This window comes from Rhipicephalus microplus, chromosome 8 (assembly GCF_043290135.1).
Source record: "Rhipicephalus microplus isolate Deutch F79 chromosome 8, USDA_Rmic, whole genome shotgun sequence".
Taxonomy (NCBI): domain Eukaryota; kingdom Metazoa; phylum Arthropoda; class Arachnida; order Ixodida; family Ixodidae; genus Rhipicephalus; species Rhipicephalus microplus.
The window spans coordinates 28,470,923-28,498,112 of record NC_134707.1 but is presented as its reverse complement, the minus strand read 5'-3'; the positions used below and the strand labels follow the sequence as shown (position 1 = coordinate 28,498,112).

The 27,190-nt window shown below is 44.9% G+C and overlaps 1 protein-coding gene and 1 non-coding gene across 5 annotated transcripts in view; one reads left to right on the top strand and one right to left on the bottom strand.

Moving 5' to 3' along the window:
• Nmdar1 (glutamate ionotropic receptor NMDA type subunit 1) overlaps nt 1–24,312 on the bottom strand; it is a 144,837-nt gene extending 120,525 nt beyond the window's left edge. For all 4 annotated transcript variants that reach the window (XR_012885525.1, XM_037416492.2, XM_075871393.1 and 1 more), the window contains exon 1: nt 24,210–24,312. The gene's annotated coding sequence lies outside the window, so the exon portion shown is untranslated. The remainder of the gene's footprint in view (nt 1–24,209) is intronic.
• A 1,082-nt stretch (nt 24,313–25,394) lies between these two features.
• Nucleotides 25,395–25,467, top strand: TRNAV-CAC (transfer RNA valine (anticodon CAC)). The gene has a single exon. It is a non-coding gene; the product is annotated as a tRNA-Val (tRNA).
• The last annotated feature ends 1,723 nt before the right edge of the window (nt 25,468–27,190 follow it).

Sequence of the window (27,190 nt, the reverse complement as noted above, 5' to 3'; positions counted from 1 at the left end):
AAGAGGCCCCCGCGACGGCTTTATGCTCCCCCATAGAAGAGCACCTAGTACTCTGAATTGTTAACAACTTCGTTAACACAGTGCAACTCAGTATACAGTGAAACCCGATAAAGTGCTTAGCACAGGTACCAAGCAATTCCAGTTTGTAGAGCTGTGAGAGCTCGGTTTACAAAAGCGCTGACCACGTCAGTGTTTTAGGTAAGCGGTTTCCGAAACACGAGTAGAACATCGTTGGGGAGATACGCAAACTCGGTGTATGACATGCGCGCTACTTATTTATGAAAGTGGAATCTTGGTATTGCTGGTGCGTAGTAACACTCGCAAGTTTTTTGAGCGAGCGAACATAGGAAATATGGACAGGTTATTTTTTTTCGGTAAATGATACCCTGTACTGCTAAATGAAAGCCCGAATTCTCTATATTAAATATCTTGTGGTCTTATTTCAATACTTTCTCTAGCACTAATTTTTTTCAGATACTTTAAACACGTGAGAAAATCTAATCCCAATTTCCTAATCTACTATCAGTGTAGAGAAAAAACACGTTCGCCGGTAGCAGTATCGTTGTTGCTCGACTTTAAAACAAAACTGTACGCAGTATTACAAGCTGCGACTTATGATATAATTCAATCTTTTCTCTACCGATATTTTTTTTCCCTACATACTTGATTGACGAGTGTGAAAATGTATGCCCTGTTTTCGAAGCGACTGTCATTTCATAGAAAACCCACGCTCACCAGTAGAAGCATCGCTGTTGCGCAACACTAAAAGCCAAACTACACGTTTTAACACGTTCTTCGCCTGAATTTCACTGCAGTTCAGTCTGTCAGTGGCTTTTTTTGTAGCTCCGCTTCCCATTCAATTTGTCAATAGTTCGTTTCCACATGAATACCTGCTGTTGCGAATGCGCTTATTAAAATTGGCTAGCGAGTACGATTCTCTTAACGGACAACCTGCCATGGCACGTTATTCCAACGAAGTTATCCGTAGATCAATTCTGTAATAAAATTCGCCGTAGCGCCATTCTCTAACAAAATTGGGTGTGGCACACTGCGCGCCTATGCAAATTTTGCTGCACAACACCTATCCTACGAAATTTAACGTTGCCGCCACACAAATGGCCCCAAAGCGGCATCCTCAATTACTTTTTTTTTCTAAGACTGGCTTTCAAAACAACCGAGACTGCACGGAGGTTCTCGTCGCTGTTGCCATGGCAACGGTCGGTCGTGGAGGCCGTTTCGATGCGAAAGTTAATCTTGTTGGAAGAAGCTTTGTTTTTGTTCTCTGAATCTTCAAAGGGCACAAAGGTCTCTTTGAAACATTTGCACAAAAAATAAAAGAAATAAAGCAGTCTTTATTTTGTGAACGACATTGCGTTGTCACAGAGAATGGGAGAGGTAGTTTATGTCTGGCCTTGTCTTATTGGCGCTGCTGGAATGTACAAAAAGAAATAGGAAGAGAAATTGAACTTTGTTTTTAGGTTGCGTGCATGGCACCGAACGGCAACGTCAGCCTACGATCTTCAGCTCAAACTTCTTTTGTGCAGATATCTGCGAAACATGTAGCTGAAGAATAGCTGTTTGCATGCACCCATTTTCAGAGAAATAGGCACAAATAATTTATAAAAATAATTTCTGATAGGCCTTTCGTTCCCGTATTTTAAATAAATTTATTTCATCAACATCATTTTTCTATTTCTTTCCTTACCTTTCTATCCCATTTCGCATTCTCCAGTACAAGGTAGCGAACCGAAAATTTTCCTTCTGGTTAATCTTCAAACTTTACGGTCAACCTCATTATCTCTATCTTATTTTGCGCGCAGAACACATTCAGAGATAGAGGCAGATGTACTTGCCCAGAAACGGTAAGGTAGACTCCTGCCCTCCTGAAGAGAAAATTCAGATAGTCATCAATCCCTACGTTTACCCAATAGAGTAACAGTTCTTGATGTGCTCCGCATTTTGTAGAAGTGAAGGCAGCGTCAATAGTTACTATACTCGCCACTTGGACTGCGTGGTTGAAACGGCAAATGATTCGTTCTCCAAATACACTCACCTGGCGTCACGCGCCAGGTACATATAAACGCAGCTTACGACACGAACGACCTCAACCGAGCGAATTTTTACGAAAGGGAACACTGGAGCGCGTGGCCTGCGCGCTCCAGCAGCTGCTGGCAGCGCGTTCCAGTGGGAGCGAGAGTCACCTTAGCCTCTTTTAGCGTCATCTCGCGGTGAGCAAAAGAACCATTCATCGCTCTTATGGAACCAGGAACAAGATTTCAACCTCCTTCCCTTTCACGGCGATTACCGGCCTCTGTGGCGATCTCGCCGCTGGTGCCATACCAATAATGACTGCTTGTTCTGCTCGCCGCGAGATGACGCGAAGAGAGGCTGTGGTTGCTCTCGTTCCCACTTGAACGCGCTGCCAGCAGCCGCCAGAGCGTGAGGTCCACGTGCTCTCGTCTTACCTTTCATAGAAAATTGACAGTGTACTTTGGCATTGCGGGAAGCTGTTACGCCTGGAAGTCCACACCGAACGTCATTGACTCTGCAAAGGCAATCTATGTCAAGGCCAGTGAGTGAGCCCGCCTGACGCCATCTACTCAATGACGTCATCAAGCGGCGGCGCCGGTCTGTCTTACGCAACGCACGGCGAGCTTCCTCAGCCCACGGGCTCGATGAAGCAAGCGGCGCCATCGAGTCTGGCGATTCTTACGCAATGCATGGCAACATCACTCCTTCTTGGGTGCAGCCCAGCGCAACGGCTCCCGATTTGAGGAAGCTGACGCCACCAGCGGCGATTCCGATCGGACGTTGGTGACGTAATGGATGACCCGGGGCTTATATAAAAAGCCAGGCGGCACGTCGACAAGCAGCCGGCCTATGCGCCAGAGGGAAGCCGACGTATGCGTCAGAGAGAAGACATCTCGGCTCTTCGAGTCCCTAAGCTGTCGGCCCTAGTGCCGAATATGTAACGTCTCTGTTTCTATGTTGTACATAAACCTTACCTTAACTCACCATCGTCTTGTCCGCTCGTCTATCAGCTTTGAACAGCAGCAGCCGCGAGCTGAGGAACACACGCTACCAAACGGCTGGTGACCTTGGCGGCGAGTTTCGGAGCAGTGGCGCCTTCGGGACCGTGTTGGCGTCGCGCTTCGTAACAAAACGCACAGGCAAGAAAAAAATGCGCACTCGCCATTTGCGCGGCAAACTTTTGGCTCGGCTGTTCCGTTCGTCTCATTCACGAACCCGCTGCACGTTATTGTCTTCCTCTCCATGCACGCGTGCATGGTTTGCAGCTTTCATCAGTGCAACAGCCTTTCCCGCTCACACACGCAGTTGTGGCTGCATTTTCAATGGAGGCGAAAATGATGTAGGCCCGTGTGCTCAGATTTGGGTGCACGTTCAAGAACCCCAGGTGGGTAAAATTTCCGGAGTCCTCCCCTACAGCATCTCTAAAGTTCATGTGCTGGTTTGGGGACCTTAAAACCCACATAGCCATCAATTAAATCGCACACGCAGTTGATCACATGGCTACCAACAAAAGCCGCGTGGCCAGAACATGCTTCACAAAACCCTGGACACCATGGCGACGGCACTAGCATGCACGGATGTCTGTCAGCGCTGCTTTCCTAATTTAAACGAAAACTGTTTGGAGATGAAGATCAGAGGGCTGTTGTGTGCTACATAACAGAACGAGTAAAAGAACGGGTAGAAGGACACGTACACAAAAAAGTGAAACAGAGAAAAAGTGGGCATTACAGACACAAACGAGTACGCACGGCCAGCTACATTGGCTCACTCGAATAGACCAAGAAAGCGCATAGGCGTACGAATGCGTATCCGTATCTAATTCGGGCGATGATCCGAGAACATGCGCTCGCAATCTCACACGCGTTCCGATGGAGCATCCTGGATCTACACTGCAGCGCTAAAGCTATAACCACCGCCCCGCCGCTCTAGTGGCTAAGGTACTCGGCTGCTGACCCGCAGGGCGTGGGTTCAAATCCCGGCTGCGGCGGCTGCATTTCCGATGGAGGCGGAAATGTTGTAGGCCCGTGTGCTCAGATTTGGGTGCACGTTAAAGAACCCCAGGTGGTCTAAATTTTTGGAGCCCTCCACTACGGCGTCTCTCATAATCATATAGTGGTTTTGGGACGTTAAACCCCACATATCAATCAAAGCTATAACCACCGTATTCTAGCACGTCCCTTCACTCAATGCTTCACCTTGACTTGAAAAAGTCGATGGGAGCGCCGTCTTCTGGCAGACCAAGTGACTGCATATCAGCTGTAATCTGCAGCGACTCTTGAGAAGCGCAGCGTGAATTTCAGTCGAGCAGCGGCACTGTGCTCGACTCAGTCAACTGAAGAATGAAATTCGAGTCGAGAAACATTTGTGAATACGGGGGTGAGACACAACAGCGTCCAAAACGGCTGCAACTCTAGAACTATTCAAAAAAGACAGTCAGAAAGCAACAGCTTTCCACACGGCTGCGTCCTCTTCTACAGAGGAGTGGAGAGATTGCGCGTATAGTATCGACGAATTCCATCGCATCGCACGCTCGAAGAATTTTCGACCGGTGGCGCTTCAGCTATCAGCGTTGTTCCCCTTCGCCTGGCGGCCTCGCGTATGTTTCGGATCGAATTTTCACTCATGTAGACACCGCTGCCTCGGAAAGTTATGTAGCTCGGTCATCCTTCACACCTTTTCCGTTCCACCGGGCGAGCTCGGTTCAACGTTATCATGACGAGCGTGAAAGCATGCAGAGCCGGGGGCGCGTTGATAAAGGAAAACTCTTGAATTTCGTAAAACACATCGTTCTCGAACCCACCTCTCTCCCTCCTACGCATATGCCGCGACGTTTATCTGTTTCTTTACATTCATATCCTTTACCGTAGTGCACCAACGCAGAGTACTGTGCCCATACTTGGCATCCGTGGAACAGAGGAGTGGAATGACACTCGTGGGGCCCGCACACGAGGACGAAAAAGCTCTCAGCACACTGAAGATAGATTTATAGGTTTCCTTTTGTTTTCTGTTTTTGGAGTGAACTAGGTTAAACACAATGCTTTGTGCACAACGTTTGTGTTTTATTTTGTTAATTTTGTTGTTATGCGGCCTAAAATGTTACTATAAAGCTAAGTTGCACTAAAAAAAAGCGGGCAGAGTCTTGCACCAGGCAGGCACACTTTTGTCCCAGAAAGAGTGCACGGTGCAAAACTGAGCACGCTCTTTCCGTATAATTGGACCCTTCGCCTCCATTATACTAATTTGGGTGGGACGAGTTTTGTAAGAACAAAACTGTGTATATGGGTCGCAGTTTCGAGCCGTGCTCTGGTTTTACTGCTTGCTTCGAAAAGCCACCCAAGGCAAATTAGTATAACTGAGGCGAAAGCCCCGCATGCCTCCTCAAACACAAAAATCGGTCGTCGCTGGTGTGAGTGTCTGGCGGCATCGGCGTCATCACGAACAATGCAAGAAAGCACCGTCACTTGTTGGTATCACCATATCACGTGACGGCGACGTCACGCATAGCCAAAATTTAGAGCCGATATAGTGATAACAACGTCACACGGCAAAGTAGTCACGTGACATTGTCACTTGGTTAATGATGGGCTGATCACGGTGACAGTGCGAAACCAGGGGAGCAGCAAAAAGCTTGCAAGGCCTCCGATCTTGGAGGGAGTGCAAAACTACTTTGCCTGCAAAAGGCTTTCATAGGGGTGAAAACATGGCCGCGCCACTGAAAGTGTTTGGCGTCGTGGTATGCCGTGCACAGGCCAAGCGCGTGCGCTTCGAATCGGTCACGTGACCATCGTGTGCTCTGTAGTTCGCTTGTTTCGAATCGACGCTTTCATTTGCTTGAGATTCGTGTCCTTAAGGTTCGATGGCAATGTATCGGTGCCGATTTGGGAGTGTTTTTGAGAAACCTACTTTAATATTCATTGCTGTATGCTTAGTGAGTAGCGCTCCCGCAATCTCGAAGTTCATAGATGATATTGTCACGGGGTCGTGACGTGGCCGAAGACAGGAGACTTCGTGTTGGGATTTAACTGTTTATTTGGGCGAACCTGTGCCCGGTAAACGGAAAGTCCAATTACAGCAGCAGTCTCGCACAGATAGCAGTCTCGGACTGATAGCGGCGAACGGAGCGTCGGCCTTCGATCAACAGCTGACAAGCGGCGAAGCGCGTCGGCATTTATACCCTTGCCGTCGAATGTTCTAGCGTTATCGCTGGCGGTGGCGTAGGTTCCAGAACAATCTGTACCGTTCGCACAGTGGGCGTGATCTTATCGAAATGATCTACTACAGTTCGGAACGTTCTCGAAAACTGCAGGCGCGGTTTGCGCTGAGAATCGTGTGGTGTTTTGGGACGATAACAAAAACTTGCGAAATGGAACAACCTTTGGAACAAAAACTTGGAACAAAAACTTGGGAAATGGAATGTTAGTTGTCTTTTATCTTTCATAGATGGCGTCACATGACGTGCGACAGCTGCGGGACGCGCTCTTCGGTAATACGCTCTCCGGCATAACCGGACGGACTAAAAACATCTAACAAGATGGCTTTTATGTTCGCGTCGTCTAAAAGAAGTGGGTAAACGACGTTCTGGGTGTTTTTGTGTTTTTTTATGTGAGAGCTGATGCGGCACTCAGTTTTAGTTGTATCGTCATGGAAATGTATGCATTAAACTTGAGAGCAAAAAAATGGGCGATCCCTAAGGTTCGCCTTTAAGAGTTGAACGTGATAGTGATATCCTGTTCCTAGGGTGTACTTCAAACACCTGGTGCGTGAAATCTTTTCGAACTTGCTATGCACCCACTACGTGACCTTAAGGGAACAGGCGCAGTAACGTGTGTGCTTTTTGTTGTGGGTGAGCGACTTTACATTAGCTCATTGTGATACTTGTTCTGACACCCGATGACAATGTTCGCTTGTACCACGCATTATTACTGCGATATTTCATGTTGTATGGGGAAGCATGTATACTAGACGCGTGTTTTTGTAAAGCATGAAAGTTACTTTCGGGGCATTTCGAAGCAGAGGAAGTTATTTTCACTGTATTCACAATCAGACACATGGCTCTGTGGCAGGACAAGGACTTGCCACGCAAATTACCCCGGTTATATTCCCACTCGGAACCAAAATCACTTAATTGATATGCGTTTTGCTGGATTTCTTGGTCACGCACAAGATTATGTTTTTTTATCTCACAACCAACGACACTGCAGCACCAACGCTGACAGTGAGATTTATGCAAAACGAGCTCTTCAAACGTTATCGCGTTAAAATCTATGCTGGAGGACATGCCACTTTGGGAGCTGGAGCTTACCGACTGTATACCAATCATTCGCGCACATCGAAAAGCTCTGTGCATGGTTGTGGTTGTAAGGGAGAGGAAAAAGGCACCTAATGTCTGTCTGCCTGAGGGGCGACATGGCGCAGTGCCTTATAAGGGTGGGGGGAAGGAGGGATAAAAAAGAGGGAAATAGATGAAGAAATAGAGAGGCAAGCGACGGAAAATAGAAGGAGATAGGAAAGTGGGGATCCGGTCGAAGCAGTCCAAGGGCGGGGCACCACAATGCGAGAGCTGCACGGCGTCAGGAGACCGCGGAGGGCGAACCAGTCGGCGGGAGCTATGCTGGCGTCGGAGATCGCGAGGGCACGACCGTCCAGCTTGAAATCCTCAGGGCGAATCCCAAGCTCTGTGCATGAGAGTGTATGAGTGAGTGTGTGAGGGAGTGAGTGAGTGAGTGAGTTAAAGTGAAAGGACCCTTGCACGTGCACTGAGCCCGGACGAAGTCCTGCATTCACTGCAAGAACCCGTGAGCCGCGGCCGCTCTGAAACAGTTTTCGTGTCTGCTTTTTCTTATTCTAAAACCATGAACTATTACATGTGCACACCATGGTACAAAAAGTGCAATAACGCCTATTCGATATTCTCAACCGATTGGAAGAGTTTTCGTCTCTTTCTCTATTTATTTAGCACCGAGTTCGAGGAGAAAATGCCCTTTTCCACCCTTGGTAGGCCAAGTCTAGTCACCGTGGTAATGCTAAGGACTCTCTCCACTCCACGAGAAAACAAAAAAAAAAAAAAACACGAAGGGGAGCTATTGTCAGCTTTATTGTGTCTAGCTGGGATAGAAGTTCCGGGAGCAGCTGTCAACGGGCGGTCTACGTATTAATTATATGCAAATGTATTCTAGTCCGCCTTCAGTGTTTCTTCGGTTGCCGCAGATTCTTCGCCGAAGCAAAAAAAAAAATCATTTATGCACATCGTCACCGAGGTAGATTAGGGCTCTTTATCATAGTTGCCGTTGCTTTGCTTCAAGGTATCTTCTTCTTAGCCCCGTTTGGCGACGAAAAATTTCACTTAGTGCCATAACTATTTTCTTGCTTCTTTCACGCTTCGAATTTTACTATGCGAAAATGTTTTCATTTATGTCAATACTAAAGGCTGTGCTCATAATACCAACCCACTTTTATTTTGCTACAACTTTGGCGATAATAATAAATGACGTGGTTGCTTAGGCTACATTTGGATTCAGTTCAGGCGCCTTTTCAAGTCCAGCTAACGAAAAGCCGGTTTGTTACTCCCACACGCAGGTGTCATAGAACAAAACTGTAGCCTGCGTCTACGTCCAGAAGGACCGATGCTTTGTAAGTGGCGGTCTCGGTCCCGAATGTTTAGAGACAAGTAGTCCTGAAAAAAAAAAAAAGGTCATTAACCAGCGATGTGCGAGCGTATTCGGTTGAGCTGTGAGCACTTCTTGTAAGCCCGTTCACAAACAAGCCTTTTAAATAAATTTAAAGCTCCTTGTCATAAAACAGAGGGAATATTGAGCATTTACGCGTGGTTCACTATATCTAAGTTTTTCACGCAAACTTTGTGTTGCCATGCAGCATATTATAATACAGGCACCGCGTCCTATAGGACGCGGTGCCTGTATATCCTCTCCTGAACGGTCCTCAAGATTTTCCATTTCCGTTTTTACAGTTTTTACAGTAGAGATGTCATGGTCAAAATTTGCCTATTGTCGTATGGAGGGACTTATTGTCATCAAGGATTGGCATGCGCCCTATTTTCGCCCGAGCATTTTTGTACAAATGTTAAGCAAGAGAACCTACAAAGTTCGGCTCCTAATCGGTGTTTGCTGCCCATGTGTTTCTTTTTTAGTTTTTACTGCACCAGGGTGGTTGGTAGTGAGCTTTAGTGAGACTCTGTGGTACATGCGTACAATAGAGCTGTTCTATGTCTGTAAATAGCGGTAGGTGCCGTCAACATAATGAGACGCTTGTAGCGAAGTCGCGGAGCATGGGCAGCCCAAAGCTCGCCACTGCCCTCATTCGTCGTGTGACAACTGGCACATCAATTGAAAAGGTACCTCTGTGGGAGCGTCGTACCCGGCGCGCTGTGCCCGGACTTGGTGGCAGCTTTGCAGCTGCTGTACCAGTAGTAACATGATAATGAAGAGCAGCGGCGAGCTATTGCTGCGCTGAGCCCTACCCACCGTGACAGCGCCTACCACTGTTGACAAACATCGAATATGTCTATGAGAGTTCACAGCAGAGCTGTTAAGGTCAAGCGAGTGAAAAAGAAGGCGAGAGAACAATTACTGAGAAATATAGAAGATAAAATACAGAAAGTAAGGAAAACTTCATGCGGATTGGGTTCGTTAGCAGGTCAGGTTGACAAACTAAGCAACTAAAGTCAACAAAGTAGCTGTTTACTAAAAACGTCTTACTCCTGGTCTTCCTATACTCCGGCACGAGCCTGATCAGGCAGCCTGTCTCAGGTCCACCTGCCTGGCTCAGACTGGCCGAAGAACAGGTGCCATATTCCTGGTCATTCCAGCTTTTACCAGTTGTAGGAGTACTCATAGCATTACAAACAGCAATACAGCACTTCCGTGCTCTTCGGGCTAGCGGAAGTAGTGTGGTATAGTATTAGTTGTACTTTTAGCAGAATTACATTCGTAAACCTGCGATTTTTTATCACGCTCAGTGCCTTAAGTGTATACCGCATAGGTGATAACGCTGCATCGGCAGTTGATTTGAGGACTGAATTGTTATCGCACTTACGTTTACTGGTGAGTAAAAAACGAGAGAAAGATGCGGTGATGTCTGATGCAAGACACCATGGTTTTATTGATGTGTCCTTCGACAAATTGCCTGGGCTTTTTTTTTTAAGTTCTGGCGTGCTCACCAAACTTTCATTTTTACCAGAAGCAGTACCAACGAATGATATCATGATGGTGGATGAAGCGACAAAAAAGTCACGTGGTCGTTCACTAATTTGCCTTAGGTTATTGAAGGTGCAACGCATATCTTGTTTCTTGATATTTTTCTTCATCGTTCGCTTCATTTTCCATAGGAATGATGAATAGTACACAAATTTGTCTAGTCTTTGTAGTTTTGGCTCCGCTTGGCTTTGTGGGGCTTGGAGGTGCTTTGTCACGAGACGACCATTCGCAAATGTTCAGCAGTTGCATTTCACCGACTTGACCTATTAGGCTCACCAATTCAAATCGGCTCACGACGGCTCATAACGGTCGGTTCTCTTATTCAAAAGAAAACCAAGACCCAGCAATAAACAAAGCCACCAGTGCATTCGAAGCCCACACGCACGAAGACAAGGCAAATTGATTGATTGATTTGTGGGGTTTCACGTCCCAAAGCCACCATATGATTTGAGAGACGCCGTAGTGGAGGGCTCCGGAAATTTCGACCACCTGGGGTTCTTTAACGTGCACCCAAATCTGCGCACAATGGCCTACAACATTTCCGCCTCCATCGTAAATGCAGCCGCCGAAGCCTAAATGCTGGTCGCGGGATCGGTACTTCGTGTACTACGCACCCCTCCCACGGTGGCTGAACGACCCCAACTCCAGAGTCCTCTCTGGTTGACATTAAGAATCTCTACGGCTGGCCACACACATATTGGGAATCTGCTGCTTCTGGATGGCTGTAACGAGTAAGACACAGAGACTTGAAGGTGGCCGACGTGGCACCATTCTTGACACATCATTGGGAAGGCGCTAACCGAAGCGGAGCCGCGGCGACTGCTGTGTCGTGCATGGTCCTGTTGGGACCATGAGATGCACGAGAGGCACGGCGTGGTGCCGGGCAAATGATTGCCATGTTAATGGGAGACGACGATCACGCCACGACGAGGTCATCAAACGATCTTTTACATCCCTATGCGTTGAATCCAGGAACGTCAATGGTCGCTTTTCGAGTTCGATGAAGCTAATGAGGCTATCGATAAAAACAAAAAATTAACACTGTAGTTGATTATTGTAGCACAATATTCGAATGTGAACGTACACATCACTTGATTGGAAGGTTTAAAAAAAATGTGAAGGCTGAAACGTAAGCAAATGAAATAATTCTTCGGAGAAAATCATTCAAGTTAACATGCGTGATATATTGCCTGCGGCGCTGGCTTAATGACCTTAAAACGGAGGCAATCATTCAGTGAGATAAATCACCAGCTTCGCGGTAAGTATGGAAGCTGAGAAATGAGCCAGAGCAATATATAAGTTGGGGGGTGTTTAAGTGGTCATAAATATTAGGCTCGTGGTTGTAATCTCGGCACCATTAGGATCATGGAGTTGGCGTGGCCGCTTGTAATTATACCGGCAATGTGCACATCAGATCCACTTGCAAATAATTTTTTTTCACAGATAGCCAGCTGCTAAGCACCTGGTTCAATCCACGACAAATTTTACTGTTATTTCAGCGAACATCTCAAGTGCACTAAAAAAAAAAGCAAATCATGCAGATTTCTCGCACAGGAAACAGTGAATTGTAATATTTCGGACACAAAGAGTTTTTTTTTTTTTTTCATGTGGGAGCCTTTGCGATTTCGCATAATATTGTCTGAGGGCCGTTTGTCAAAAAACTCATTCGGTTTCTTGTATTGATACCAGATTTCACTTAGATATTAGGCGAAAACGTATTTCTAATACGTTCAAAAGTCAATGACATTTAGGCGAGATAAGCCTAAAAAAACTTGGGCGAAATATTTCGAATTTCGGAGATAAAAATATTGAAAAGTTTTTTTTCAAACACAAGACGAAAGAAAGAAGAGAAGCAAAAGTCAGTTGAATGGCCACACGATTTCGCCAAATGCACTTAATTACTTCCGAAAGGTTCATCATTTTTTTTCTTCTCAGTCAATTGCATTCATGCCGCCCGAAAGCTTCACCAACCAATCTCGTTTTTGAACAATGTGCGCGATCGCCCCTATTTGAGCAAGCGACAACGTCATGAGAAGACGTCACATGTGACGTAACCTGTAGCCCAATGAGGTCACAACCTAAGTGACGTCATCGAATATTTAAACGGAGTTGGACATGTGACGTCACGTGTGGCTGAGGATGCCGCGTGACTTCCTCTGCAAAGCATTCTGCATCTGCTGACCAAATATTGAAATGAGAAGATATAATGATGTCTCCAATTTCGCCGACTTGTGGCATCATCACATGATGATGATATTTTTGCGTCACCCGCGCCGACGCTGCCGACGCCGACAGTCACTCTTCGCATTTAATGACGCATTTAAGATCCCCGAGCTAACAAATTTGCACACAGTTATAACCTCGTAGTTCTCGCTGAAGCAACTTCAGGGCAAAAATCTTTCAAGTTACAACAAGAATCACCCACGCGTCAGCTTCTGAACTTATCTCACCTTACCTATGAAGGCACAAAAAACAAAAGGACGCCTTCCTTATGCATGAACACAGTGAAATCATTACGATTATGCAACTTTATTACTTTTTCTCTACGTGGGATGTAGTGCCCGTTTGGTCCTCTAGTAGCTCTTCTGCAACAGTCGCGCGCCAGCTAGTTTGAAGCGCGAACTTCTCGAAGTTCTCCAGATATTTCGCAATGTACTGTAAGACCAAACTTCTTGTCCTCAAACTACATAATCATTACAACTCTTTCAATCACTGCACCACTTGTTAGACTTTTTTTTTTGCTATGCGGCGTCTGCAAAGAGCTTCACAGTTGCGCTAAAATAAGATAAATTGAAAAATGATGTGATGCAAATGAGACAGGAATGCAATCACTGAGGCAGAGCCTGATGCAAAGCAAAGAAATAATAACAGCCTTCCTCTTAATTTTTTGTTTGTTCCGACGTGACGAGCTGTTTCTTTTTCGTCTTCATACTTCGTAGGCTTGAATGCTACCGGCAGTAATACAGGCACGACTGGAGTGGCATTGTTAGCCCCCGGCGCAAGGTGCCACGTTAAAAAAGAAAGAAAGAGCAATCGGAAGAATGTCAGTCTGATAGCGACAGCTACGAGCTCTTCTGTCAGTCGTCTCCATTCACAATAACGACGTTTATGCTTCATCGAGTCTTTTTCTTTTATTTGTTTACGAACAAACTCTCAAGCGCTCACATAGCGCTGTGACGTCTCCTATTTAGCGTATGGCTCGAAGAACACGCTCAAGAGACAAATGAAAACTTTTTTTTTATTTTGGGTTTTAAAGAGACTGCCTACCACTCGGAAGAATTCGTCCGGCTGTGGCGAAAGTTAGAAGATAGTTCGTCACAAAGGACTATATTTTTATTCTGGTGTTAAAAGTCAGCACAAAATGACCACTAGCGTCCACAGAACAACATGGCTAGCGTCAACACTATATAGCGTCAACCGAAGAACATGGCTCAATCTGTTGATAGGACATGGAAATTAGCCCACGTAGAGTCATTTTGCCTAAAAAGCGAAGTTGTATAACTTGAAACTTCATTTTGCGCACTCGAGGCAGCTTTAGCTTGCGGAAGAGAAGAGGCGCCTGCTTGGCGCTGTCAGCGGTGTGTTCGCTTGCCTGCATGCCTGCCCGCAAATTGTGAAGATACTCGGGCACTGCATTTACCGCCACTCATAAGGATAACAAAAAATGTCTGCGTGCTTTAAACGTCCCCTAAGGTATTTCTTCCATCTTTAAACAAAACTTGATAAAGCCTGGAAAAAGCGTATGCCGTCAGTTATCGACTTTCACGGGCAGCACAATCGCTGTCGCTTCTGCCAACCAGTGTTGTGGGCATTCATACCACCGATGGAAGAAGAACGAACGATGATCGAAAAATTGTATTTAAAGAAATTCTACACACTTTTCAGAGAAACCGCTGCAAGGCTGAAAACTTCAGATATATATGGTACGCGTTTTATTGCAACACAAAGCGGAAAAGCACGGTAGAGAACCCCAGGTGGTCGAAATTTCCGGAGCCCTCCACTACGGCGTCTCTCAATCACATGGTGGTTTTGGGACATTTAAACCCTACACATCAATCAAAGCGGAAAAGCAATGGAGGACGGTACAAAGCCCCCCTAAGAAATAAACTCTGCCTAAGAACATGCCTTTCGTTGCATTTAGTGGGCTCATCTTTATCTGTCGATTATTTTTTTAGGTAAAGCAGATAAAGTGTGTCTATTGATCACTATTTTTGTGACTACAATTTTGCCATGACCAAGGCCTTGTCTGGGAATGCAGCTCAGGATCAACTTTCTCTCCGTACTATCTTCCCTACGTAAAATAACTACCCTTCTTCCATATTTATTCATTACGAGCGCTTAATTATTAAATATTTGCTAACGTACTCATTAATTAATTGTGTGCTCACTCTGCACATAACTTTCAGAGTGGCCACTAATATTGACAAGATGAATGAAATATAAACTAAAATATCAATGACGCACTTCGTAAAGCCTGCACAGGCTTCTCTTAGAACGTTATCTGGTGATCCAGCCAACGCAGCGAAAAGATGATGTGTAACTCGCTAAGTAGAATATGAGGAGTGCAATTGGTGAATAGCGTAAGACGATGCAGTACGTAGACATCACGTGCATCTCTTTCGTACGGGGGGTAGGCACTGAAGTCATGTATACCGTCATGTTGTAGCGCAGCAAGCACAGTGAAACGCCGTGTCTTATCTCCGATGATTTTATCTACAAAATCACGTTAGAGCGTGCGAATTGAGCTGCGTCCAATCTTGTAGGTCATGCTATGTACGTTACGTTTTGTTGCGTGTGTTATGTTTTATTTTAATAAAATTTAGTGGGGCTTAACGTCCCAAAATCACAATAAGGCGATGAGAGACGCCGTAGTGTGTAGGGCTTCGCAATTAGGAAAACCTCGAGTTCTTTAACGTGCACTCAAATCCTATTATACACGGGTCTGGAGCATTTCCGCCTCCATCGAAAATGCGGCAACGGCGACCGCTTTTCGAACCCACGGCCTGCGGGTGACCAGTTTAGCTCCGTAAGCACTAAACCACCGTAGCGAGTAGATTGCATTTTAGTTCACACTTTATGTAAATTTACGATTGCTCACTCTGTTGTTTGGACTGGTATGTTATGTTTGTATGTGATGCATCATCGACATAATTTATGTGCCACTTTGATTCATATGCACCTCATTATCTCATTCACCCTTACGGAAGATTCCTGCAATATACGCGGATTTACCCTGCTTCCGAAATCGAAGGCATTGCAAGATTTCTGCACCTCATCTGGCTTGGCATAGATTCCACGATTGGTGCACATTTGAGCAAGCAATATTATCACCTGATTACGTCATCACGTGACGTCAAGATGACGGCACATAGTGATATCGAATGTGAATTTCCGAATGGAATGCGCTCCCGGAAGCAGTGATACAGGCCAAAAATTTTTCCCAAGCGCTCCAGGAAAGCATCTGTCGCTAAGTATATGCATTGTATGGTCTGCTAGGCCTTGACCAATCTGCATTGTACTCCTTTTTATTGTTATTATTTTTATTCTTTGTATGTATGTGTAACAGTGTTATGTGTATTGCCAATTGCCCCTCCTGCTTGGGCCACAAACTGGCCTGCAGTATTCGCAATAAATAAATAAATAAATCAATCAATAAATAAATAAATAAATAAATAAATAAATAAATAAATAAATAAATAAATAAATATCATAACGCGATGACCACTTATCTGCACCGTGGCGTGTTTGCACCGACGTCGACGTTAAATTTTCGCATTTGGTGTGAAAATTGAGTTGACCTTGATTTGAAATTGGCTTGAACTCGACTAGCCACCGCCTCAAAGCAACGCGTTTAAAACGCATTTGTGTTGCTTTGGCACTGCCTAAAAAACAGCGCATTCCAAATGCGTTCTTGCTGAATCGAAGGCGGTGGCAAGTCGAGTTCAAGCCAAGCGACGTTTCTTAATACGGGAGCAAGGCTTTAGCCTTAAAAGGCGGTAGTGAAATGACGTCAAGCTAATATATCCATACATTGTAACATGACGTTGGCGCGAACGTTCGGGATTAGCCACCAGACAGTTCTTTTCATTTCGCAAGTCTTGCCCAATGCATAGTGGTCTTTAATCAAAAATACACATAGAAGTTTGCTTCGCGTATAAAATCCACTAGAGAACAGTGGTGAGGTCCAAGAATCTAGCAGTCAAATTCGGTAGGTTGGCCAGCCCTGAAATCTCTTGTACGGAGGTGACGATGACGACTTAATTGTAGACTAATACAAGTCCACAGTAATTGTGAGGCAGTTACATTCTGGATTGGGGCGTCACAAAATGGCCATGCTGTGTCAGACGGGCCTCGGTACTTTCGCGCCCAAAGGGTGGTCAGGGATGGGACAAGCGCCCCCCGAAGACGAAGCCCGTGCAACGTAACCTCCTCTAGGCTGGTTAAACCAACAGGGAGGTCTGACCCAAACTGAGATATAAGAGCTGGCGCGGTACGTCTGAGGATTTCTTTTTCCCGGAGCATCTGTCCTTGAGCGTCCCCGGGAAAATGTGGTAGCGAGTGCGGTGTAAATTGGGGGTGGGTGGCCAAATCAGCTTTGACAAAGACCAGCAAAAGGGCACGTGGAACCCGCAGAACACGCATTTGCACCTGACAATATCTCCACAGGGTCCAACAACTAGCCTCCCTGTCCTTCCTCTTTCATTCCTCCTCCTCCTCCTCCTCCTACATACTTTAAAGAGGGAGATGGCTGGAGAATGGGAGAGAGGGGGTTAATATCCTGCTTTTCAACCAAACCACTCCACAACAACTAAAGGACTGGGAGCACGCGCAGAAAGTTGCTGCAAACGTCCGTGACTGAAACGGGGCGAAAAGCTAATTACTCGCCCTTGCAAGCACAGTTTCCAGTGGCGGCGTTACGAAACGCCGTTTCCTCGAAGACGACCCCCGCCCCAGCCGTCCTCCGCAGACTCGATCAATAATTCAGCCGGATGGTGAAATCTTCGACGTTGTCGCGTTCAACGCGCCGTGCGCATCTGGAGACTTCGTCCAGAACATGGTCGTTTGGCAGGACAACGATAAGAACGAAGCAAGCTACGCGCGGACTGGACGCGAACGGCAGGCCAGCCTAAGTCGTTTCAGGTGCACCATCCTGACGCTTCGTGCTGAAGCCGGCTAGCCATCCTAATGAACTCGTACGCGACGGAGGGGGTCCATCTAATGAATCCTGATGAACCCCGTAACCCGGAAGGCCATTTCAGGTAGGCGCGTTGGGGATAAACGTATTTCGGGTGTGTAGGTCTCTAGGCTGTGGTCAGTGCGCTGATGGAATTGTAGAAACCGAATGCGGACTACCGAGAAGCGCGACAAAATGCTGAGAGCTGATGTCAGTGATGGATAATGATGAAAACTGGAAAACTTGTCATGCTAAATACCGAATCTACTCCACTACTATATATTGCTATATCTGCGAATTCTTAGAACAAGGTGGCATTTATTAAAGTTTGAAGCAAAATAGTAAAATGCAATTGTTATCTTGTACTCAGCCCTAAATATATTGCCATTGCGAATATTTTTTTTAAAAATTCTTTACACTTTTGTGTAATTGTGTAGAAATAACTCCTTTCTTTCACAACGTATTTCACATTCTGTGTGGTACTTGTGATCTAAAGTGTTCCTGGTTTCTCTTTTTTATGTATTTTTTTCTGCTATGTGTGATTCCTGTTGATAATGTTATATTTGAAAATGCGTCGTCATGATACATTTTGTGCTGTTAGATTTTGGTTTTCTCACTCAAAAATAAGTGCTATACTTTTATGCTTCTGAGAAAATCTACAGGCGTAGTTATCGAAGTCGCAATGAGGTAGTCTGCCCTTAGTACCTTCAACCAATGCAGTAGTCGTCTAAGTAAACTGAATTAAAAAGAACTAACTGTGTGGAAGAAGACGTCTTGCGAAAATTCATGCTGAATGGAACGCGGGTTAGTGTGATTACATCTCTGAAGGGAGTATATAGAAAACGCTCTGTTTTGGTGGCAAAGGAAACTACGTAATTTACCAGCCCTCTAGAAAAGCTTCAAGTATTCGCATATATTCGGACATATATTATTAACGCAAACTGAGACGTTGTTTTGCCATTTGCAATCATTTGGCCAACGCTGCAAGATGTTTTGAGCGTGTACAGCCAAGAGGTGTACAGCCAACGTGGACAGTGTTAATGACTTCAGGATGAAGTACGTGAGTTATCTAGAAAACACTTTTTTCTGGTATAATACATAGAGATATATAATTTTAATGACGTTTTGACGGAAATGCGGCCTCTATAGAAATATCCAGTTCGCCAGCCGAAACGTGAGAATATGTGTTGTCTTTCACAAATCTTTATTTATATCTTTAGGTGAGTATCCAGAAACTTTCTTCTGAATGTATGTATTGCATGAACTTGACGGTGCACACCGTGGAAAGGAAAATGCTTTCACTAACGTTTCGGCCGTGGCACGGCTTTCGTGTTATTCTGACGAAGACCGTGGCACAGCCAAAACGTTAGGAAAAGCATTTATTTTTTATTTTATTTCTCTTTTTAGTTATCTTTTCATCAACTTTTTTTTCATATTTACATTACAATTTGGTCTAATGTCTTCCCCTATACTTTCCATGGCATTACTGTCTGTTATATCTCAATATTATTGTGCAAGACAAGAAAAAAGGAGCCTTTGAATACACTTATTTTATTAATTCATTACGAGGGTCTCTTACTGGCAGACTTGGTGCCTTTAGGTTGTATACGAGGGGCTATTGGTCAGCTGCCCGCTCTTAACAAGTTCACGTGCTACGTGACGTCGAATAGGCTCAAAATAGTGTGCCACAACGGCCGCCAGGGCTACTGGTGGCGCTGACTGATACTCCCACTTTTATATTCACATATAAACCCAATAAATTGGCTGTGGGGATGGCTGACGTGGTAGCTCAGTGGTAGAGCATCGAACGCGTTATTCGAAGGCCGCAGGTTTGGTTGCTGCCCACGGCAACTCAACTTATCTTCTCACCCACTTTTCTTTCTTCGCACTTACATTACAGTTCCATCTAGTATCTTCCCCTATACCTATATTTTCCTTGGCATTATCGTCTGTTAGGTCTCATTATATATATATATATATATATATATATATATATATATATATATATATATATATATATATATATATATATATATATATATATATATATATATATATATATATATATATATATATATGGAGGTATGAATGAAGTTTAGTGTGAAGCGAGGGTTGCTATGCTAGTTAAAGGACTTGGCACACACACGAAATGGCTGTGTTGCTGAAAGGTATGCTTATGGCAGTGCTAACGACTGAAACTGCATGCACAGAGTGGTTATCGCATCAGAAGTGATTTGTACGTTAGCCCGAGACTTGCTCTAAGTACCTTCCTAATTACCTAGCACAGCAGAAGCTAATGGATCGCGATGAAACGAACCCTGTAGCGTTGGCTTTATGAAAGTATGAAGAGCCGCAAAACCATTGCTAGAATTATGCTGGAAAAAGCGCTGGAAGCTGTACAGTCTCTGTACGTCGCACAGCGCATCATGGTATAATTTACGTAACAAGATCAAAAGGGTAATTTTGTGTGAGGTATGCGTATTTCGTGTGTGATACGCATGCCGGGCCAACAGCGTGTCTGTGAACATTGATAAAGTATGCTCTGTAATTAAAGTGTGGAGATCTGTGCCGTTGGTATGCTTATTTCTTGCAAGTTACGTTCCATGTAGGGTAATTCCAAAACACGTGTATTGCATTGCAAAAAAACGTAAGTACCCCTGCTTCCTAAGTGTTGGTAGATTTCACTTCACTGGGCTGGATGCGCTACATGTCAGACCATTTGCCTAAAGGCATTACTGTCTTTGACGGGTGTCCATCGTGTCATGTTTCGTTAGCAGTTGGAAATTATTTTTGCCTATCGTATTGTATTCCTCAATTCACAAGTTGTTCGTATGCTTGCACCTAATCTTCCATCGTTTTGACGGGAGCATTGAATGTGTCATGAAATTTTAGGGGGTCTAGAGTGTAGAGACATAAAATGTTACAAATAAAACGGCATGTGACTGGAAGATGCAACTCAGTCAATAACAAGTGTAAACGAATCAACTACTGTTGTGAAACCAGTGACTTAAGTTTTTCAGTTGCTTTAATAGTAAGTTCTCCACGTGGTTGTTCTGACCCTAACCCTTAAAGCAATTTTTCTCTTACGGTAATGCAGTCAGATAGTATATTTCTGGTTACGCAACATCATATGAGCGGATCCCAACACATGCTTGCACTGGACTCTACTGCCTTTAAGCATAATCGTAGTGTTCCCTAAGGGCATAAAGCTACATGCCGTGTTATCTATCGTAAGCACTTTTGTTTCCCTAAGCACGTTCCTGGAGTAGCCATTATGAAAATTTCACACCGTTAAGCCATCACAAGATCGGGAACTACACAGAGAAAGAACACAGATATGGTGTGAAGTATAAAATAAATCATATTGTGAAATATATTTCAGTAATTAAAATGTGCTGCGCTGCACCAGTCGCTATAAAATATTGCAGAGGAAGACTAGGGTGAGACTTGAGTCAACACAGCTTATTTTGAAAACACATGTACAAATTGCAATGTCTATAAATTTCTACAGCAAAAGAACGTAAATTCACTCTTTCTTGCGTAAGTGTACGCAAATGCCTGAACGAAAAATTTCTGCAGTTTGATAGTTACAAGTAACGCATGAAAATGGCCCTTGAATATAAGCTGCAGCTGCACGAGGGCAGTTGTTTGAGCCAATCTCAGGCACAGTGTTATGACGTTATCATTCCGAAGCACACAGAGGTTATACAACAAAATTAGCTCTTATATAAACTCAATACAAGTCTTTCACGCTTGTTCGTTTGCTTGTCTCCGGCATTTTTTGGAAGCCGTGGGTCACTTGTGTCAGTTACTAAGTTGATGGATTTGTGATTGCATTTTGTGCGTTATCTTCAGCATTCTCGCCGATGACGTGTGGACGCATGGACGGGCTTCGATAGTGCATGCCTGAAGATACGCAGAAAACTCTTTACTTTTATGATATAGCGGAAGGGAGCAGGAGTACGTTGTGGAGTAGTAGTGATTGGTTACAGCAGGAGTGTAATAGAAGAAGCAGCGACAGCGAAAATCGAAATAGCCTGAGTAGTAGTGTGTGAGCACTGTTAGAAACTGGAGCATAGGAGCAGTGCGCATAGGGGGATGGGAGTAGTGTGAGTGGAAGAATAGGCAATATGATCGGGAACATGAAAACACTGTGACCAGGCGCATATTACCAGTATGAGCACCAGCACGGTAACGGTTTGACCTGGAGCAAAACAGCAATGCTAACAGGAGCATATTAGCAGTATTAGTAGGAGCATAGGAGCGGTGTGAGTAAGAGCGTAAGATCAGTATGTGCTGGAGCATAGACCTAGCAGTATTCATTTATTAATACCAGTAGTAGTAAGAGCAGCAGGACCAGTGAGAATTCAGTAGTAATAGAAGTAGGCGTATAATAAGGAATAGTATGACCAGCTTCAGAAGGAAGGAGTGATCTTCATAGGCCTGTCCTTATCAGCGGCTGCTCTAAATTACCTATAGTAGTGCGAGTGTGATGCACTAGGTGGCCAGTTCTCTTGAAGAATAAAAGCAGTAGGAGAAGGAGCATATGACCAGTGTAAGAGCAACGAGCAGCCGTAGTACAGAAGCAGGATCGTTGGGATAGTAGCAGTAGTAACCACCATCAGAGAATTGGGAGTTCAGGAGTAGAGTTAGCACTTTGAAATCGACTAGAATCAGCAGCAGCTGGAGAAAAGGTCCCCAACTTCGCTGTACTCTTCCTAGGCTCTGCTCAGGTGGCCTTTAGTAGTGCTGATGTAAGGAACTGGGTGGTCAACTGTCTTGACGAAGTCGCTCTACAAAAAATTCAATACTTCCCCAGTTGTCCTGTTTTACACAAACAAGTAGATTATGTTCTCTTCCTAAAAACTTTCCCCTCCCTCTCTATCACCATGATCTTGCAATCTGATAGACAAAAGCATTTGTTTGCCCATTTGGCTTGACATCCCCTTCTGCACCTACTGCCCTAGCCTCCCCTGAGGCTATGCTACTGCATCCACACGGAAGGGCTGAGATGGATGGCTGTGCTCCACGACTTTCCAAAGTGAAAGTACACATCAAGAACAGCGGCGAAAAGTCAAAGCTTCTTCAAGAGAGATACACGAATCAAATATCTTAATGCGGGATAAGCAAACAGTATTCTTGATTGTAATTAATCGAAGCGAGGTTAGCTGCAGTGAACGCGTACCCAAGGCATCAGCTGCACCTGTCAAGCTCGGGCCCCACTTATGACGCTACTGCGATGAATAACTCTCCTTTATTTTCTTTATTCATGACATGGGCGGCCCCGCAATTTTTTTATAGTGCAGACGCAGTCGGAGAACAGAAACCTACCGTCGGGTACAACCGAAGACTGATTGCTTGCTCAGCCCAAACACCTGTTAATACCTTGTGTAAGAGACTCATTGAAGATTGTTTTTTTTTTCGAGCCCTAAATATGTGTTTGTGCGCTTAAATACGTTCCGCGCACAAAAAAGACATTAAAGGTTCGTTGTTTCTGTCTAAAGTGACGCATTTGGCCCGGCATCGATATCATAATCTGAGATGGAATTCACCAGTGCACTGAAGGTTTTGGTGTAAAACTGGCGACGGTAAACATGCCTGTATGGGTACACCAACTATGTGATTCATGCTGTCTCAACAGTAGTCCCATCAACCCAGGACCCTCAATGACTTTGCTGCCGTTTAGCGCACCGTAAAGGGTGGAGTTTTCTTTTCCAAGGGACGGCTTTCAGCTCTCCCATAGTAAAGTAACGAGTATTCTAAATCGTTCACCACTTTTAAACACATGAGCGGGAGTGTCCACAGACTGAGGGCTTCATCAAGTGTGAGACCCAAGGGACGACTTCATGCTCTCCAATAGCAGAGCACCTCTTACTCTAAATCGTTGCCCACTTTTTCTGAACACATGGCAGAGTTGGTAGTTATTCTGAGCTTGTAAACGAATAGAAGATTGCGTAGACGGGGAACTGAGACACGGCTCGTCATAACTATTCCTGAATGGTTACACTGCAATAACTGTTGGTTAACGTTCCAAAACACGTCTACATGGGACGCCACTGCGGAGGGCTCACCAAATTTGGACCATCCGGTGTTCGTTGACGAGCGCCCAAGTCACAGTACATAAGTTCCTAGCATTTTCGTCTCCCTAGAAATTGCGGCCGTGAATTCGATCCCACGACCATCGGCTCTGCAGTCGAGCACCACAGCCACTACATCACCCTCACGGTTTGTAACTACAGTATTCAATATGGCATTTCACCAACCGTTTGCAGGTAGAAATTTATATACCAACAATTCACAGGTCAACATCATCGTGAATGCGATGATTAAGACAGTGCACCGATGACTCTGCCGCTTCAGCGACACCGACGTCTTAAGTTAAAATCTTCGTTTAGCCAGTGCAATAACGCGAGCGCAACCAACTGCGCGTGCATTCACCGCAAGTGGAAGCGTGCGAGAGACGTTGCGAACAGCTCCCGCGACAGCGCAAACTCCGGCCCGAAAGAAAGCAGCCTGCAACGAGCCATTGGCGACAACTCCGAGCCGCCACTTGCAACCTCGTTTCGCCCGCGCCACGGCGTGGACCTAGTGAGATCGCGTAGGACCGGCCCCACCGCGCCACTCCTCTAATCATCTCCCACTTTACCCCCTCTTCTAACTATACAGCTCGTCGTCGGAAAGTCTTCAGCATCGCGCTCGGCTTGGCGAAGATCATCCGCGAAACGCACCAGTGATATTCTAGACTGCAAGGGAGAAGCCAGGAGAGACGGAAGAAAAAGAGATGCACTCACGTTTCAGCCCGCCGTCGCTCAGGACATCTTCCACGTCCACGGGGTGAGCGCTGTGTGGCTCGTTTTTTGACTTTCTCCGCCGGGATGTATTCCCGGATGCGGCGTGACGGGGCATCCGCCGGAGGATGCGGAGAAAACGATCTCCCCTATCCTTTGGAAGGTCCCGCCGCCTTGCGGCGCTTTTAAGAACCAACTTAGTGACAGCCTTTGTCAACATTTCACAGATGGCGCTACGCACCTTGCGCCGGCGCGTTTTCACCACGGTTGCATGTGAAAAGTGACGAGTGTCGCAGTTTATGAAACGTATGCAGTGGCAGGGGCAGTTTCAGAGGAAAGGGGTGACAGTGTCCCCCTCCCACCTTAATGTTTCTCCCAACCCTTTTGCTTTAAAGACCACGCATAGTGAAAACGTGAAGTGCAAGGTATCAACCTACCCCCCACCCCCTACCCCCTAAAGACTTAATTATTGCGATTATTGCTCTATACAGTCTCCACCCAGCCCAGCAGCGTGGATAGAAAAACAAACACGACACTTCTCAAAAGTTGTCAGTATTAACTACACACCTCCCGGCTAGTACGTGTGCCAATATTTACGGCTAAACAAACCGCAGAGTCTGGCGTTGCTTGTTTCCTATCTTAACGATACATCTTTGCGTGCGTGTTTTGTATATGTCCACTTTGTACTTCAGAGCAAATGCACGGAATGATGACATCATCTTTTTTGCCTAGTGTTTTATGAAGTGGTCCCCTCTATTTGGAAAAGATAATGGACTCTCACTGTCCTGGAATTCACGAAACGGGAGTTATAGGATGTATTTGCTGATTGTGAACCATGCATTTACTTCATTGCTGTACAATATTAGGCGCAAATTGATTGAAACAAAGTTTTGTACTTTCCGCTTTCGTTTGGTTTTGCAAACCATTTCATCTCGCTGACGTACCGCACTTGTTGCGCCAGCAACACTTCACAAGTTCTCCCTCAACTGGCCATGTGGAGGCATGCTTGACATCCCCCTCCCCCCCCCCCCTTTTTCTGGAGGGGGGGGGGGGGGGTAGGTTACGCTACTGGTAGTATGGGTGAAGAGGGCGCATATGGCCCTGCCAACTTGATCGCCATGTTACTAAACTTTTGTTGTGAATATGCACAAGGCATGACACGAGCTTGTTCAACCGGCCATACCAGCGGTTTCCGTGGTGTAGTGGTTATCACGTGCGCCTCACACGCGCAAGGTCCCCGGTTCGATCCCGGGCGGAAACAATTTTTTTATAATTTTTTTTTTTTTTTTTTTTTTTCACAAATTGCGTATTATTGATGTTTCACAGGTGCTGGCCAGATACTTGGTCAAGGAACCTGCACACATACAAAAGGCACAAACTGTTTTCTTTGAGCATACTTCGATCAGTGCAACGAAAATTAGCAGGCTAGCTTAGCAAACACATTATTGGCCCAGTAGCAAATATATGAAGGTAGAAAATTTGTTACAGCCGAAAAGCAGCATTCGAACAATCTAATTTTTTCTCACCCAGTGCACTAAAATTTAGGTATGTTAGAACCATGAGTAGTCGAAATTAATGGGTTTAACCACAAATCTGTGTTTAGCAATCAAATTGTGGTTTCCGCAACACCCCGAATTCTAATTCCATCCCAAAATACTTGGACAAAAGACACAGTGAATTAAAAAGAAACGCTACAATATTCCAGAATGCCTTTTGTCAGTTATCATTAACAATGTTAAGCGTGGTTAGGTATCACTGTGATATATCACACTTGGTATTGCCAAAGTTAGGTATGATTAGGTATGACAGTAGAAAATTACTTCATTGCACTTACGGATTGATTGATATGTGGGGTTTAACGTCCCAAAACCACTATATGATTATCAGAGACGCCGTAGCGGAGGGCTCCGGAAATTTAGACCACCTGATTGCACTTACGACATTATATTCGAGAAGACAATGAACGAATGTATCAAAAACATATTAAAACAAAATAGCCAGTCAATATTACTGTGAAAATAAAATCATTGATTAGCTACAGCGTTATTGCAGTGCAAAAAGTTAAATTTTATGTGACTAACTGCAGATTACACAAAAATTAAACATGACATAAAACCTTAGGAAGCAGCTCTGACACATTCAGAGATGTGCTTTGTGCTTGCAATAAAATCCCACGTGCCAGCGCGGACATGTTATTACAAGTATTGAGAAATTGAGTTTGCAGTTGTGATTGACTGGGGCTGCTTTAACTTTTCAGTTATCAATGTCGTTGTCATTATTTACACGTACAGGTGCTGCAGAAACTTGATGCACGGGTTCAAGATATTAGGTTATTACCAGAGTTACGCGGTAAACGTTGGTTAGACCTTTTGTGTTGTGGGGTAATTTGCAGGACGCTATCAAATGTTACCAATATTCTGCAAACACAGTTCAATCACGAATACTGCACAAACAATATTTTTGGCAACAAGGTCCGGGAATATGGCGCTAAAATTTAAGTGAGTTGGTGTCGTGACCCAGTCGCGTCTCCCAGGACCCAAGACAGTTGTTTTCCATTCTCTTCTAAATTGTGGAATACTGTGGTATAAAATGTTTCATTGTATACAACATGATACTAATACACTAGGACCAACCTATAATTCAGGAAGTTGTGGTACGCTGGGGAATCGAATAACATGTCTTATACACCATCGTACCAAGATTCGACAATTACTACCGAAATTCTGGCTGGTTGCGGTGCACAGCAAAATGGAGTGACGTTCTATACAACATCGTGTCAATATTCAACTATTTCTATTAAATTCATTGGTACGTTGTGGTATGTTTTGGCATGGAATATCGCAAGCATACAATGTCGTACCAATATTAAACGACATTTATACATAAATATTTGTTGATTGTGGTACGTGGTAGCATGGAATATGACATTTCAGAGAACATCGTACCAATAATAAATGACCTTTGCCAAAATATTGGTGGGTTGG